The sequence below is a fragment of the Ranitomeya imitator genome, chromosome 8 (assembly GCF_032444005.1).
Source record: "Ranitomeya imitator isolate aRanImi1 chromosome 8, aRanImi1.pri, whole genome shotgun sequence".
NCBI lineage: Eukaryota > Metazoa > Chordata > Amphibia > Anura > Dendrobatidae > Ranitomeya > Ranitomeya imitator.
The window spans coordinates 78,878,391-78,893,864 of record NC_091289.1 but is presented as its reverse complement, the minus strand read 5'-3'; the positions used below and the strand labels follow the sequence as shown (position 1 = coordinate 78,893,864).

The window sequence follows — 15,474 nt, the reverse complement described above, 5'->3', positions numbered from 1 at the left end:
CTATATGCGTCATCGCGCCCTCTGCCTGAACAGTCAGAGCGCAGACGCCGGGAAGATGGAGGCGCCGGGAAGATGGAGCGACGCCCGGCGGCTGGAACGCGGACAGGTGAATATAACATACTTACCTAGTCCCAGCGATCCTCGCGCTGTCCCTGCCTTCCTCCCCGTCTTCTGTGCTGCAGCATCTTCCTGTCAGCGGTCACCGGCACCGCTGATTAGAGAAATGAATAGGCGGCTCCGCCCCTATGGGAGGTGGAGCCGCTTATTCATATCTCTAATGAGCGGTCCCACGTGACCGCTGAAGAGGGGAAGACGCTGCAGCACAGAAGACGGGGAGGAAGGCAGGGACAGCGTGAGGATCGCTGGGACTAGGTAAGTATACCTCAGCGCCCTCTCCCCCTCACCCGCCGACCCCACCACTACCGTGACTCGAGTATAAGCCGAGGGGGGCACTTTCAGCCCAAAAATTTGGGCTGAAAATCTCGGCTTATACTCGAGTATATACGGTATATATTCCCCATAAATACATTTCTTTATCTAAATAAACAAAAAAAAACAATAAAAGTACACATATTTAGTATCGCCGCGTCCGTAACGACCCAACCTATAAAACTGTCCCACTAGTTAACCCCTTCAGTAAACACGGTAAGAAAAAAAAAAAAGAGGCAAAAAAGAACGCTTTATTATCATACCGCCGAACAAAAAGTGGAATAACACGCGATCAAAAAGACAGATATAAAGAACCATGGTATTGCTGAAAACGTCATCTTGTCCCGCAAAAAATGAGCCGCCATACAGCATCATCAGCAAAAAAATAAAAAAGTTATAGTCCTCAGAATTAAGCGATGCAAAAATTATTATTTTTTCTATAAAATAGTTTTTATCGTATAAAAGCGCCAAAACATAAAAAAAATGATACAAATGAGGTATCATTGTAATCGTACTGACCTGAAGAATAAAACTGCTTTATCAATTTTACCAAACGCGGAACGGTATAAACGCCTCCCCCAAAAGAAATTCATGAATAGCTGGTTTTTGGTCATTCTGCCTCACAAAAATCTGAATAAAAAGCGATCAAAAAATGTCACGTGCCCGAAAATGTTACCAATAAAAACGTCATCTCGTCCCGCAAAAAACAAGGCCTCACATGACTCTGTGGACCAAAATATGGAAATATTATAGCTCTCAAAATGTGGTAATGCAAAATATATTTTTTGCAATAAAAAGCGTCTTTCAGTGTGTGACGGCTGCCAATCATAAAAATCCACTAAAAAACCCGCTATAAAAGTAAATCAATTTCCCCTTCATCACCCCCTTAGTTAGGGAAAAATGTAAAAAATGTATTTATTTCCATTTTCCCATTAGGGCTAGGGTTAGGGTTGGGGCTAAAGTTACGGTTAGGCCGGGGACACACACACAACGTATAAAAAAAAAACGGACCGTTTTTGATGGACGAGAATCGCACAAATGTTACCAAAACATTGATCCGTGTGCAGTGCGAGGATGCGATTTTCTCGCATCAAATGATCCGTGTGACATCCGTATGGCATCCGTACTGCGTGTTTTTATCGCAGGCTTGCAAAACCGACATACGGCAATACAAGGGATCCATGTGACCAAAAAAAAAAAACATATATACTGTCTATATATATATATATATATATATATATACTGTATATATAACTTTACTAGAAAGCTCCCTGGCTCGAGTTCATATGAGGACAACCAGCAGAGGGCGCCTCTTATGATCTCGAGCCAGGGAGCTTTCTAGGAAAGTTCCCACGATCTAGGAACAGCCAGCAGAGGGCGCCTCACCGCAAATGAAGCTAAATATAGATCATTGACCTATATTTAGCTTCATTCGCTGGGGTTTTGCAGAAATGAGTATCCTGCATTAGCGGAGCTCTTGTCTGCAAAATATTTTAACCCCTTCAGATGGATCTACATCGTTGGACGTGCCAGATCCTCGGAAGGTATGTATATTGTTGGTTTATTATTTTTTTTTATTTACAGATCGAGGGTCTTCAGTGAGTGGATTGAGAGTAGAATAAATTAATACAACAACCTTTGTGTTTATTTCATTAAATTAATTTTTAATAATGTGTTTGTGTATTTTTTTAACCCTTTACTAGTATTGGATTAATAATGGATAGGTGTCATAACTGACGCCTCTCCATTATTAATTAGGCTTAATGTCACCTTACAATAGCAAGGTGGCATTAACCCTTCATTACCCCATATCCCACCACTACACGGGAATGGGAAGAGAGTGGCCAAGTGCCAGAATAGGCGCATCTTCCAGATGTGCCTTTTCGGGGGTGGCTGGGGGCAGGTGTTTTTAGCCAGGGGGGGGGGCCCAATAACCGTGGACCCTCTCCAGGCTATTAATATCTGCTCTCAGTCACTGGCTTTACTACTCTGGCGGAGAAAATTGTGCGGGAGCCCACGCCAATTTTTTCCGCCATTTAACCCCTTAATTTACTAGCTAGAACGGCCAAATTTTGCATAGACACACTACTGACATTAGTAGTGTGGATTATGCAAAAAAATGGGGATTTGAGATGGTTTACTGTATGTAACCATGTCTCATATCATGTCGGGTTTTAGGAAGGAGAAAGCAAAAGCCGGTAATTGAAATACCGGCTTTAAAGCTGTCTAGCGCTGGAAGATTATAATATATATATATATATATATATATATATATATATATATATATATATATATATATATATATATATATATATATATATATATATATATATACACATATTCTATGTGTACACATTTATTCGACCTATTCTATTCTAACCTGTCAGTGTGATTTTACTGTACACCGCACTGAATTACCGGCTTTTCTCTCTAACAGCGCTGCGTATTCCTCGCAAGTCACACTGCTGGTCCGTGTGTGATCCGTATTTTTGGGCCTTCCATAGACTTTCATTGGCGATTCTCGGCCGAGAAACGCTGACAATCGCAGCATGCTGCGATTTCACTCGGATCCTGAATACGGCCGAGAAAATATCGGATGATGGGAGCTGCCCCATTGATTAACATTGGGACGAGCGCTATGCGATTTTTTATCGCATTGCACTCGTCCGTATTACGGTCTAGTGTGACCCCGGCCTTACGGTTTAGATTACATTTACGGTTGGGAATAGGGTTGGGATTAGGCTTAAGGGTGTGTCAGGGTTAGAGGTGTGGTTAGGGTTACTGTTGGGATTAGGGGTGTGTTTGGATTAGGGTTTCAGTTATAATTGAGGGGTTTCCACTGTTTAGGCACATCAGGGGCTCTCCAAATGCGACATGGCGTCCGATCTCAATTCCAGCCAATTCTGCGTTGAAAAAGTAAAACAGTGCTCCTTACCTTTCGAGCTCTCCCGTGTGCTCAAACAGGGGTTTACCCCAACATATGGGGTATCAGCGTACTCAGGACAAATAGTACAACAACTTTTGGGGTCCAATTTCTCCTGTTACCCTTGGGAAAATACAAAACTGGGGGCTAAAAAATAATTTTGGGGGGAAAGTTTTATTTTTTTTATTTTCACGGCTCTGCGTTCTAAACTGTAGTGAAACACTTGGGGATTCAAAGTTCTCACAACACATCTAGATAAGTTCCTTGGGGGGTCTAGTTTCCAATATGGGGTCACTTGTGGGGGGTTTCTACTGTTTAGGTACATTAGGGGCTCTGCAAACGCAATGTGACGCCTGCAGATCATTCCATCTAAGTCTGCATTCCAAATGATGCTCCTTCCCTTCCGAGCTCTGCCATGCGCTCAAACGGTGGTTCTTCCCCACATATCGGGTATCAGCGTACTCAGGACAAATTGGACAACAATATTTAGGGTCCAATTTCTCCTGTTACCCTCGGGAAAATACAAAACTGAGGGCTAAAAAAAAATTTTTGTGGGAAAAAAAAATGTATTTTATTTTTACGTCTCTGCATTATAAACTTCTGTGAAGCCCTTGGTGGGTCAAAGCGCTCACCACACATCTACATATGTTCCTTAGGGGGTCTACTTTCCAAAATGGTGTCACTTGTGGGGGGTTTCAATGTTTAGGCACATCAGTGGCTCTCCAAATGCAACATGGCGTCCCATCTCAATTGCTGTCAATTTTGCATTGAAAAGTCAAACAGCGCTCCTTCGCTTCCGAGCTTTCCCATGCGACCAAACAGTGGTTTACCCCCCCATATGGGGTATCGGCGTACTCAGGACAAATTGTAAAACAACTTTTGGGGTCCATTTTCTCCTGTTACCCTTGGTAAAATAGAACAAATTGGAGCTGAAGTAAATATTTTGTGAAAAAAAGTTAATGTTCATTTTTATTTAAACATTCCAAAAATTCCTGTGAAACACCAGAAGGGTTAATAAACTTCTTGAATGTGGTTGAGCACCTTGAGGGGTGCAGTTTTTAGAATGGTGTCACACTTGGTTATTTTCGATCATATAGACCCCTCAAAATGACTTCAAATGAGATGTGGTCCCTAAAAAAAAAAAAAAAATGGTGTTGTAAAAATGAGAAATTGCTGGTCAACTTTTAACCCTTATAACTCCCTAACAAAAAAAAATTTTGGTTCCAAAATTGTGCTGATGTAAAGTAGACATGTGGGAAATGTTACTTATTAAGTATTTTGTGTGACATATCTCTGTGATTTAATTGCATAAAAATTCAAAGTTGGAAAATTGCGAAATTTTCAAAATTTTCGCCAAATTTCCGTTTTTTTCACAAATAAACGCAGGTAATATCAAAGAAATTTTACCACTAACATGAAGTACAATATGTCACGAGAAAACAAATGTCAGAATCACTGGGATCCGTTGAAGCGTTCCAGAGTTATAACCTCAAAGGGACAGTGGTCAGAATTGTAAAAATTGGCACGGTCATTAACGTGCAAACCACCCTCGGGGGTATAGGGGTTAAATGAAAAAAAAACACAAAAATAATTGTCCTAAAGCCAAATTGGATATAATTCCACACCAAACATAAAAAAGGGGGTGGACAAAAGTATTGGCACTGTTCGAAAAATCATGTGATGCTTCTCTAATTTGGGTAATTAACAGCACCTGTAACTTACCTGTGGCATCTAACAGGTGTTGGCAATAACTAAATCACACTTGCAGCCAGTTAACACGGATTAAAGTTGACTCAACCTCTGTCCTGTGTCCTTGTGTGTACCACATTGAGCATGGAGAAAAGAAAGACCAAAGAACTGTCTGAGGACTTGAGAAATCAAATTGTGAGGAAGCATGAGCAATCTCAAGGCTACAAGTCCATCTCCAAAGACCTGAATGTTCCTGTGTCTACCGTGCGCAGTGTTATCAAGAAGTTTAAAGCCCATGGCACTGTGGCTAACCTCCCTAGATATGGACGGAAAAGAAAAATTGACAAGAGATTTCGACGCAAGATTGTGCGAATGTTGAATAAAGACTCGACTAACATCCAAACAAGTTCAAGCAGCCCTGCAGTCCGAGGGTACAACAGTGTCAACCCGTACTATCTGTCAGCTTCTGAATGAAAAGGGACTGTATGGTAGGAGACCCAGGAAGACCACACTTCTTCTCCCGAGACATAAAAAAGCCAGGCTGGAGTTTGCCAAAACTTACCTGAAAAAGCCTAAAACGTTTTGGAAGAATGTTCTCTGGTCAGATTAGACAAAAGTAGAGCTTTTTGGGCAAAGGCATCAACATAGAGTTTAAGGAGAAAAAAAAAGAGGTTTTCAAAGAAAAGAACACAGTCCCTACAGTCAAACATGGCGGAGGTTCCCTGATGTTTTGGGGTTCCTTTGCTGCCTCTGGCACTGGACTGCTTGACCATGTGCATGGCATTATGAAGTCTGAAGACTACCAACAAATTTTGCAGCATAATGTAGGGCCCAGTGTGAGTAAGCTGGGTCTCCCTCAGAGGTCATCGGATTCCAGCAGGACAATGACCCAAAACACACTTCACAAAGCACTAGAAAATGGTTTGAGAAAGCACAGGAGACTTCTAAGGCTGGGTTCACATTGCATTATGGCTCTACGTTTAACGGACTACGTTACACCGCGGCATAATGCGGTGTAACGTAGTCCGTTAACGCAGACATAGACTGCAATGTCGGACGCATCGCTAGCGCACGCCCACAATGGGCGTGCGCTAGTGATATGCCGTCATTTGAGTGAAGGACCCGAGACGCGGGCTGCAGCGTTTCCGGGTCCGTCACCGCTAGCGCAGATGGAGCTAGCAGAAGCTCCATCTGCGCTAGCGCTGTGCAAAAGTCGGCACTTGCGTAGCGCAGTCCGTTCAACGTATGCGTTGAACGGACTGCACTAACGCAATGTGAACCTAGCCTAAGGTGGCCAGCAATGAGTCCACACCTGAATCCCATAACTGTGGAGAGATCTAAAAATGGCAGTTTGGAGAAGACACCCTTCAATTATCAGGGACCTGGAGCAGTTTGCCAAAGAAGAATGGTCTAAAATTCCAGCAGAGCATTGTAAGAAACTCATTGATAGTTACCGGAAGTGGTTGGTCGCAGTTATTTTGGCTAAAGGTTGTGCAACCAAGTATTAGGCTGAGGGTGCCAATACTTTTGTCTGGCCCATTTTTGGAGTTGTGTGAAATGATCAACGTTTTGCTTTTTGCTTCATTATCTTGTGTTTTTTCATTTAAGACAAATTAAATGAAGATAATACCAAATAATTTGTGTTTGCAATCATTTTCAGGAAGAAAATGAGTGTTATCTGACAGAATTGCAGGGGTGTCAATACTTTTTGGCCATGACTGTAGTATGTATGTTTGTGGGGGTTTTTTTTTTTACATTCCACACATTAGCCGGATGATGGGACTACTACTGTTCCATCATTGGCTAATGTGTCAATCACTGTCATTGTAGCAGGCATAGCCGATGGGACTTGTAGTCCCATCGGACGATGCCTGCACACAGACACAAAGACCCCCGGCAGGCCCATACAGACCCAAGAGAGGCCCGTACAGACCCCCGGCAGGCCCGCACAGACCCCCGGCAGGCCCGCACAGACCCCCGAGAGGCCCGTACAGACCCCGCCCGCACACACAGACACACAGTCTCCACCCATGCACAGCCCACACTCTTCCCCCCTCCCGAACTGGATGTGCAAGGAAAGAAAGGGTTTATTTTCATTCCGATATTTGGGTCCCATTGACTTGCATTGATTTCTGGTATCGGAATCAGCGATATCCGAAATTTTTTGGGTATCGGTCCGATCCAATCCAATACACTACTAACCACACAAACACTAGGGCAACTGTTAGGCAACTGTTAGGCTTGGTCTTCTTCCAAAAGGTTGTGCCATTACTATACTGGCTGGTTTCTAAGCATGCTTGCATTGCACTTCCCATGATTACTCAGTCATAATAATATTTAAAATTGTGAAGTGTTACTGTGAAGTGATACGTGCCCAAAAGTGGCTGTACACGAGTAGTGATAATTGCCCAAAAGTGATACGTGCCCAAAAGTCATTGTGCAATCGTTTAGTGATAGTGCATAGAAATGATTGTGAAGTATGTCTCCATGACATCAAGAGTGACAGCATGGGACACTAAGGGTCAGCAAAACGCTGCATGTTTGACGCTGCCTAGAGCCGCAGCTGGAGACGCTGCCTAGAGCTGTTTACAATGCGGCGACGTTCCGTCGCCACACCATAAAATTCACATAGATAATCATTAGATGCGGTAAAACTGCATCTAATGATTAGTCACATGCGTAGTAACTGCGTAAATGCAGCTTATTATGCTTGTCTACCAATTTAAATAAGCTCTTACCTGTCCCGCCACCGGAAGTCCCGCGTCCACTGCAGTTCTCACGGTAAGCTAAGTTCTCGCGATAACTTGGCTTACCGCAAGAACTGCCTTGCACGTGACCTGGGGTTATCTCCGGTCACTAGGCTGGTTCACACAGTCAACTGATTGCGAGAACCCTGCAGTGTAGGTGATCCCTGGAGAGTTATCTCCAGTGATCACCTACAAGCTCTGCTATATCTGGATGTCAGGCATCCAGATGTAGCAGAGCTGGACTAGTCATGGGACACGCGTTATTAAGGACTCCGTTGGACACAGGGAGTATACTGTTGATTTATTATTTTTCTTTTTTTCCAGGGGACGAGTGCATCGCATGATTGAGCGTTTAATAAAAATATGGTCAAAACTGTGTGGTGTTTTATTTCATTAAAATACTTTAGTCTGCATGTGTGTTTTATTAACCCTTTAACATCTATAGGATTAGTAATGGTAGGCATCTTATTCTCGCCCCTTCATTACTAAGCTGGCTTAATGTCACCTTACAAAGGTGACATTAACCCCTCATTACCCCATATCCCACCGCTACTCGGGAGTGGGAAGAGAGGCTAAGCGCCGGAATTGGCTCATCTTACAGTATTGGTATTTGTAGCTGGGGGGCCAATATCCATGGCCCCTCTCTAGGCTATGAATATCAGCCCGCAGCTGTCTGCGTAGCCTTTCTGGCTGTAAATTATAGGGGGACCCCACGTTATTTTTTTGGGGGGTTCCCCCTATTTTTATAGCCAGTAAAGGCTAAATATACAGCTGCGGGCTGATATTAATAGCCTGGAAAGATCCATGGGTATTAACCCCTTCCCATGCTACAAACATTGGTCCACCAGTCGCTGGCTTTCCCTCTCTGGCGCCATTTACATTTTTCAAATGAAACATTGCTTTTAAGGCCGGGGTCCCACTTGCAAGAAACTCACAGGAGTCTCTCGCCTCAATACCCTTCACTGCCACCGGCACTCGGGACCGGAGCATTCAGCTACATAGAAATACATGCAGCCGCACACTCCGGTCCCGAATGCTGGCGGCAGTGCCGGGTATTGAGGTGTGAGACTCATGCGGGTTTCTGGCAAGTGTGACCCCAGCCTAACGCAGATTTCGTGAGTGTGTGTCTTTATTTAAGGCAGTTATCACACATGCGAGAAACTCGGACGAGCCTCACATCTTCATACCCGGCACTGCCGCTGGCACTCAGGAGTGGAGCATGCGGCTGCAGAGAAATACATGCAACAGCACACTCTGCTCCCGAGTGCCGTCAGCAGTGCCGGGTATTAAGATGTGAGGCTCGTCTGAGTTTCTCGCATGTGTGATCCCGGCCTACTCTTTATGTAACATTTTATTATATTTATTACTAAACATTGGGCTTGGTATTATCTATCTATAAATATATCTATCTATAGATATATCTAATATCCATCTATAGATCTATTATCTGTGTGTGTAAATATTATTCTTCAATGGATTATGTAAATGAAGAGGTTGGACACAGAGGCGTAGCTAGAGCTTTTGCCGCCCGGGGCTGTTCCCGAGTTTGGCGCCCCCCCCCCCCCCCCCCCCTGTATTGCCCCAGTGTGTCCAGCATTCTGCCCCATGGTCTCCAGTAATCTGCCCCATGGTCTCCAGTATTGCCCCGGTGTGTCCAGCAATCTGCCCCATGGTCTCCAGTATTGCCCCAGTATGTCCAGAAGTCTGCCCCAGGGTCTCCAGCATTGCCTCAATGTGTCCTGAAATCTGCCCCATGGTCTCCAGTATTCAGTGTGTCCAGCAATCTGCCCCATAGTCTCCTGTATTGCCCCAGTGTGTCCAGCATTCTGCCCCATGGTCTCCAGTATTGCCCCAGTGTGTCCAGCATTCTGCCCCATGGTCTCCAGTATTGCCCCAGTGTGTCCAGCATTCTGCCCCATGGTCTCCAGTATTGCCCCAGTGTGTCCAGCAATCTGCCCCATGGTCTCCAGTATTGCCCCAGTATGTCCAGAAGTCTGCCCCAGGGTCTCCAGCATTGCCTCAATGTGTCCTGAAATCTGCCCCATGGTCTCCAGTATTCAGTGTGTCCAGCAATCTGCCCCATAGTCTCCTGTACTGCCCCAGTGTGTCCAGCATTCTGCCCCATGGTCTCCAGTATTGCCCCAGTGTGTCCAGCATTCTGCCCCATGGTCTCCAGTATTGCCCCAGTGTGTCCAGCAATCTGCCCCATAGTCTCCTGTATTGCCCCAGTGTGTCCAGCAATCTGCCCCATGGTCTCCTGTATTGCCCCAGTGTGTCCAGCAATCTGCCCCATAGTCTCCTGTACTGCCCCAGTGTGTCCAGCATTCTGCCCCATGGTCTCCAGTATTGCCCCAGTGTGTCCAGCATTCTGCCCCATGGTCTCCAGTATTGCCCCAGTGTGTCCAGCATTCTGCCCCATGGTCTCCAGTATTGCCCCAGTGTGTCCAGCAATCTGCCCCATAGTCTCCTGTACTGCCCCAGTGTGTCCAGCAATCTGCCCCATGGTCTCCTGTATTGCCCCAGTGTGTCCAGCAATCTGCCCCATAGTCTCCTGTACTGCCCCAGTGTGTCCAGCATTCTGCCCCAGTGTGTCCAGCAATCTGCCCCATGGTCTCCAGTATTGCCCCAATGTGTCCAGCATTGCCCCAGCCCCAGACAGTCAGACATAAAGAAAAAAAAAAAAAAAGTAAAATCCTCACCTCTCCCGTTCCTAGCGCAGGTCCGGTGCAGCCAGTCAGCGTCTCTCCGGCTCTGCGACGCTCAGGACAGAGAGGCAGAGCGGCGCGCACAGTAGTGACGTCATCGCGCCCTCTGCCCTGAGACGTCGCAGAGTCAGAGGACGCTGAAGCCGCAGGAACCAGGAGAGGTGAGTATTAGAGCGGGGGGCGGGGCCCGTTGGTGGGGGGAGCTGGCCCTGGTCGTGGCGGCGGACGGCGCCGCCCGAAGATTTAAAGGGGCGTCTTTTTTTTTTTTTTTTTTCTCCTGCAGCGCCAGCCGCCCCCCGCATTGTGCCGCCCGGGGCGGACCGCCCCCCCCGCCCCCCCCTTCCTACGCCACTGGTTGGACAAGAAATGACATCCCAATTCTTTTTTTTGGTATATCTATTTAGCTTAGGCTGTGTTTCCATGGTCAGGAAACGCTGCGGGTATGACGCTGAGTAGAGCAGCAGCGTCAAACCCACAGCGTCCAGTGGAGGGGATATCATGAAATCCCGTCTCCACTATGCATTAAAACACGCAGGCGGCAGACCCGCGTAAACGGACATGCAGCACATCTTTTCAGCACGCAGCATAAGGGTACGGTATGTTTCCACGGTCATGATTTGCTCAAAATTTGATGCAGGTAAAATCTGCACCTGAGGTCACTGGCATGTCACCTGTGTATTTGATGCGTTTTTACATGCGTTTTTGATGCCTTTTTCATGCGTTTTTTGATGCGGATTTGTGTGTTTTTGCAAGCTAAATAAAGATACACACAAAAATAAGAATTGTGATGTCACTTCTTGTCCAACCTCTTCATTTACATACGCCATTGAAGAATAATGTTTACACACACAGATAGATACGATAGATGGATACAATAGATAAATACGATAGACATCTATCGTATCTATCATATCTATCGATCTATCTATAGTATTTATCTATTATCTATCAATCGATATATCTATCTATTGATATATTCATCTATGAATATATCTATTGATATATAGATACATCGATAGATAATAGATAGATACGATAAATGGATCACACATGTGAGAAACTCGGACGAGTCTCGCATATTAATACCCGGCACTGCCGACGTCACTCGGGACCGGAGTGTGCAGCTGCATGTATTTCTATGTAGCCGAATGCTCGGGTCCCGCGAGTGCCTGTGGCAGTATTGTCCCCGGCCTTAATTCAATGTTAAATTTGAAAAAAAAAAAAAAAAACAATTTTCTCCACCAGAGTGGTAAAGCCAATGACTGAGGGCAGATATTAATAGCCAAGAGAGGGACCATGGTTATAGCCCCCCCGGCTAAAAACATCTGCCCCCAGCCACCCCAGAAAAGGCACATCAGTAAGATGCCCCTTTTCTGTCACTTAGCCTCTCTCTTCCCACTCCCCTGTAGCAGTGGGATATGGGGTAATAAGGGGTTAATGTCACCTTGCTAATGTAAGGTGACATTAAGCCTGATTAATAATGGAGAGATGTCAATAAGACACCTATGCATTATTAATCCAATATTAATAAAGGGTTAAAAAAATACTTTTTTTCCTAATGTGTGTCTTTTTAACCCTTTACTAATATTGGATTAATAATGGATAGATGTCTTATTGACGCCTCTCCATTATTAAAAAGGCTTAATGTCACCTTACAATAACAAGGTGACATTAACCCTTTATTACCTCATATGCCACTGCTACAGGAGAGTGGGAAGAGAGAGGCCAAGTGCCAAAATAGGCGCATCTTACAGATGTGCCTTTTCTGGGGTGGCTGGGGGCAGATGTTTTTAGCCAGGGGGGGGCAATAACCGTGGACCCTCTCTAGGCTATTAATATCTGTCCTCAGTCACTGGCTTTACCACTCTGGCGGAGAAAATTGCATGGGAGCCCACGCCAGTTTTTCCGTGATTTAACCCTTTATTTTAACAGCTAGAGCCCCCAAATTTTGCAGGGCCGCGCTTAGTAACCCAATGTTTACCCTGGTTACCATTGTAAAAGTAAAAAAAAAACACTACATACTTACATTCCTGTCGTGTCCCCGCCGTCAGCTTCCCTACACTGTAAGCGCTGGCCGGAAAGCAGAGCTGTGACGTCACCGCTGTGCTCTGCTTTACGGCCGGCCGGCGCTGACACTGGGGGACGCAGGGAAGCTGACGCTGAGGGACGTGACAGGAATGTAAGTATGTAGTGGTTTTTTTTTTACTTTTACAATGGTAACAAAGGTAAACATCGGGTTACTAAGCGCGGCCCTGGTTACCAGTGAAGACATCGCTGGATCGGTGTCACACACGCCGATTCAGCGATGTCAGCGGGAGATCCAGCGATGAAATAAAGTTCTGATCATTCCCCAGCGACCAACGATCTCCCAGCAGGGGCCTGATCGTTGGTCGCTGTCACGCATAACGATTTCGTTAACGATATCGTTGCTACGTCACAAAAAGCAAAGATATCATTAACGATATCGTTCTGTATGACGGTACCTTTACTGGATGTTATTCACAACATTCTGGCCATGAAGTACATTTTGATGATAGTCCTAGCAAGTTACTGGTGAAACTCTTCCAAGTTTCTGTGAACATACAAAAATAAGCGATTTACGTGAATAACTTCTGAACTACACATAGAGTTGATATTTTTTGGCAAACATTATTCAGGACATTGAGCTGGTCGTTTTATGTACTAGTGGTCCAGGGTACCTCTTTTCAAATTGAAGTTATGTACGATTGAGTACGTTTGATTATGCGCGACATAAATAAGCGATTTATGTGAATAACCCAGGACCACAAGTAGTCAAAATAAACATCTCAAAGTCCTGAACAAAATTTTACCCAAACAATATCCACCCTATGTATAACTCATCATACATGAAAATCTAATAGCTACGGTAACTAATAACTAATTGCTAACTGCAGACTAACTTGAGTCTGGTTACCCCCTCCCCTCAAAGGGAATGAATGGGCCACCCCCTCCCCTCAAAGGGACAAAGGGAATGAATGGGCCACCCCCCCCCCCCCTCAAAGGGAATGAATGGGCCACCCCCCCCTCAAAGGGAATGAATGGGCCACCCCCTCCTCAAAGGGAATGAATGGGCCACCCCCTCCTCAAAGGGAATGAATGGGCCACCCCCTCCCCCCAAAGGGAATGAATGGGCCACCCCCTCCCCCCAAAGGGAATGAATGGGCCACCCCCCCCTCAAAGGGAATGAATGGGCCACCCCCCCCCCTCAAAGGGAATGAATGGGCCACCCCCCCCTCAAAGGGAATGAATGGGCCACCCCCTCCTCAAAGGGAATGAATGGGCCACCCCCTCCTCAAAGGGAATGAATGGGCCACCCCCTCCTCAAAGGGAATGAATGGGCCACCCCCTCCTCAAAGGGAATGAATGGGCCACCCCCTCCCCCCAAAGGGAATGAATGGGCCACCCCCTCCCCCCAAAGGGAATGAATGGGCCACCCCCTCCTCAAAGGGAATGAATGGGCCACCCCCTCCTCAAAGGGAATGAATGGGCCACCCCCTCCTCAAAGGGAATGAATGGGCCACCCCCTCCCCTCAAAGGGAATGAATGGGCCACCCCCTCCTCAAAGGGAATGAATGGGCCACCCCCTCCTCAAAGGGAATGAATGGGCCACCCCCTCCTCAAAGGGAAATGAATGGGCCACCCCCCTCCCCTCAAAGGGAATGAATGGGCCACCCCCCTCCCCTCAAAGGGAATGAATGGGCCACCCCCCTCCCCTCAAAGGGAATGAATGGGCCACCCCCCTCCCCTCAAAGGGAATGAATGGGCCACCCCCTCCCCTCAAAGGGAATGAATGGGCCACCCCCTCCCCTCAAAGGGAATGAATGGGCCACCCCCTCCTCAAAGGGAATGAATGGGCCACCCCCTCCTCAAAGGGAATGAATGGGCCACCCCCTCCTCAAAGGGAATGAATGGGCCACCCCCTCCTCAAAGGGAATGAATGGGCCACCCCCTCCTCAAAGGGAATGAATGGGCCACCCCCTCCTCAAAGGGAATGAATGGGCCACCCCCTCCTCAAAGGGAATGAATGGGCCACCCCCTCCTCAAAGGGAATGAATGGGCCACCCCCTCCTCAAAGGGAATGAATGGGCCACCCCCTCCTCAAAGGGAATGAATGGGCCACCCCCTCCCCAAAGGGAATGAATGGGCCACCCCCCCCCCTCAAAGGGAATGAATGGGCCACCCCCTCCTCAAAGGGAATGAATGGGCCACCCCCTCCCCTCAAAGGGAATGAATGGGCCACCCCCTCCCCTCAAAGGGAATGAATGGGCCACCCCCTCCCCCCAAAGGGAATGAATGTGTCTGAACGATCGGGCGCAGGCGCACACAGTGAGGCCCGCTATTAGCAGCCCCCCCACCGGCTGCGGTCGGCGTGTAGTACGGAGCAGCAGAATGGCCACACACAGGACGAGCCCGGGTGACAGTGAGGAGAGCCCGTACCTGGCGCAGTCACTTCCCCATGCCGTCCACAAGGTTACTCCCGGATCCCAGCCTGGTAATGCCGGCTGCGGGTGGGCGGGCAGATCAGTCCAGTCCCGGGGGGCTGGAGCAGGCTTCCCCCGATTTTCGTGTCTCGCTGTTTCTGGAACAATCAGAGCTCCGATCAGGCTGCCGTGCAGAGCGGAGATGCTCGGGGAGGAGGGGCGCAATCTGGGATCAGACACTCAGGTCTATCAGGAGGAGGGGTGGGGGCGGCTGCTGCCGGGTTCCTTCTGCTTCTCTTTCCTCTTCCTCGCTCCCCTCCTCCTTTCCTCCTCCTCCTTTTCCTCTCACTGGGCGCCCACCCTCTCAGACTCGCACAGAAGTTTGCTGGGGTCCATCGTGGTCATTCCTCTGACACAACGAGTGAGCCCCAGATCACGAGCCTTTCTGGAGCCGGCTGGATGTGCGCCCTCTACTGGCAGCTTTCCTGAATGCACCAAGCTTTTCTGTTTAACAAAAAAGGAGGAAAAAACATTTCAGA

General features: G+C 47.1%; 1 protein-coding gene across 3 annotated transcripts in view; it reads right to left on the bottom strand.

Moving 5' to 3' along the window:
• The window catches only part of LOC138647833 (transcription factor 20-like), a 434,556-nt gene extending 419,413 nt beyond the window's left edge, over positions 1–15,143 (bottom strand). Inside the window, exon 1 of one of the 3 annotated variants that reach the window (XM_069737113.1) lies at positions 14,952–15,143. The gene's annotated coding sequence lies outside the window, so the exon portion shown is untranslated. The remainder of the gene's footprint in view (positions 1–14,951) is intronic. The other 2 variants (XM_069737112.1, XM_069737114.1) reach the window with 2 other exon arrangements.
• Between the last annotated feature and the right edge of the window lie 331 nt (positions 15,144–15,474).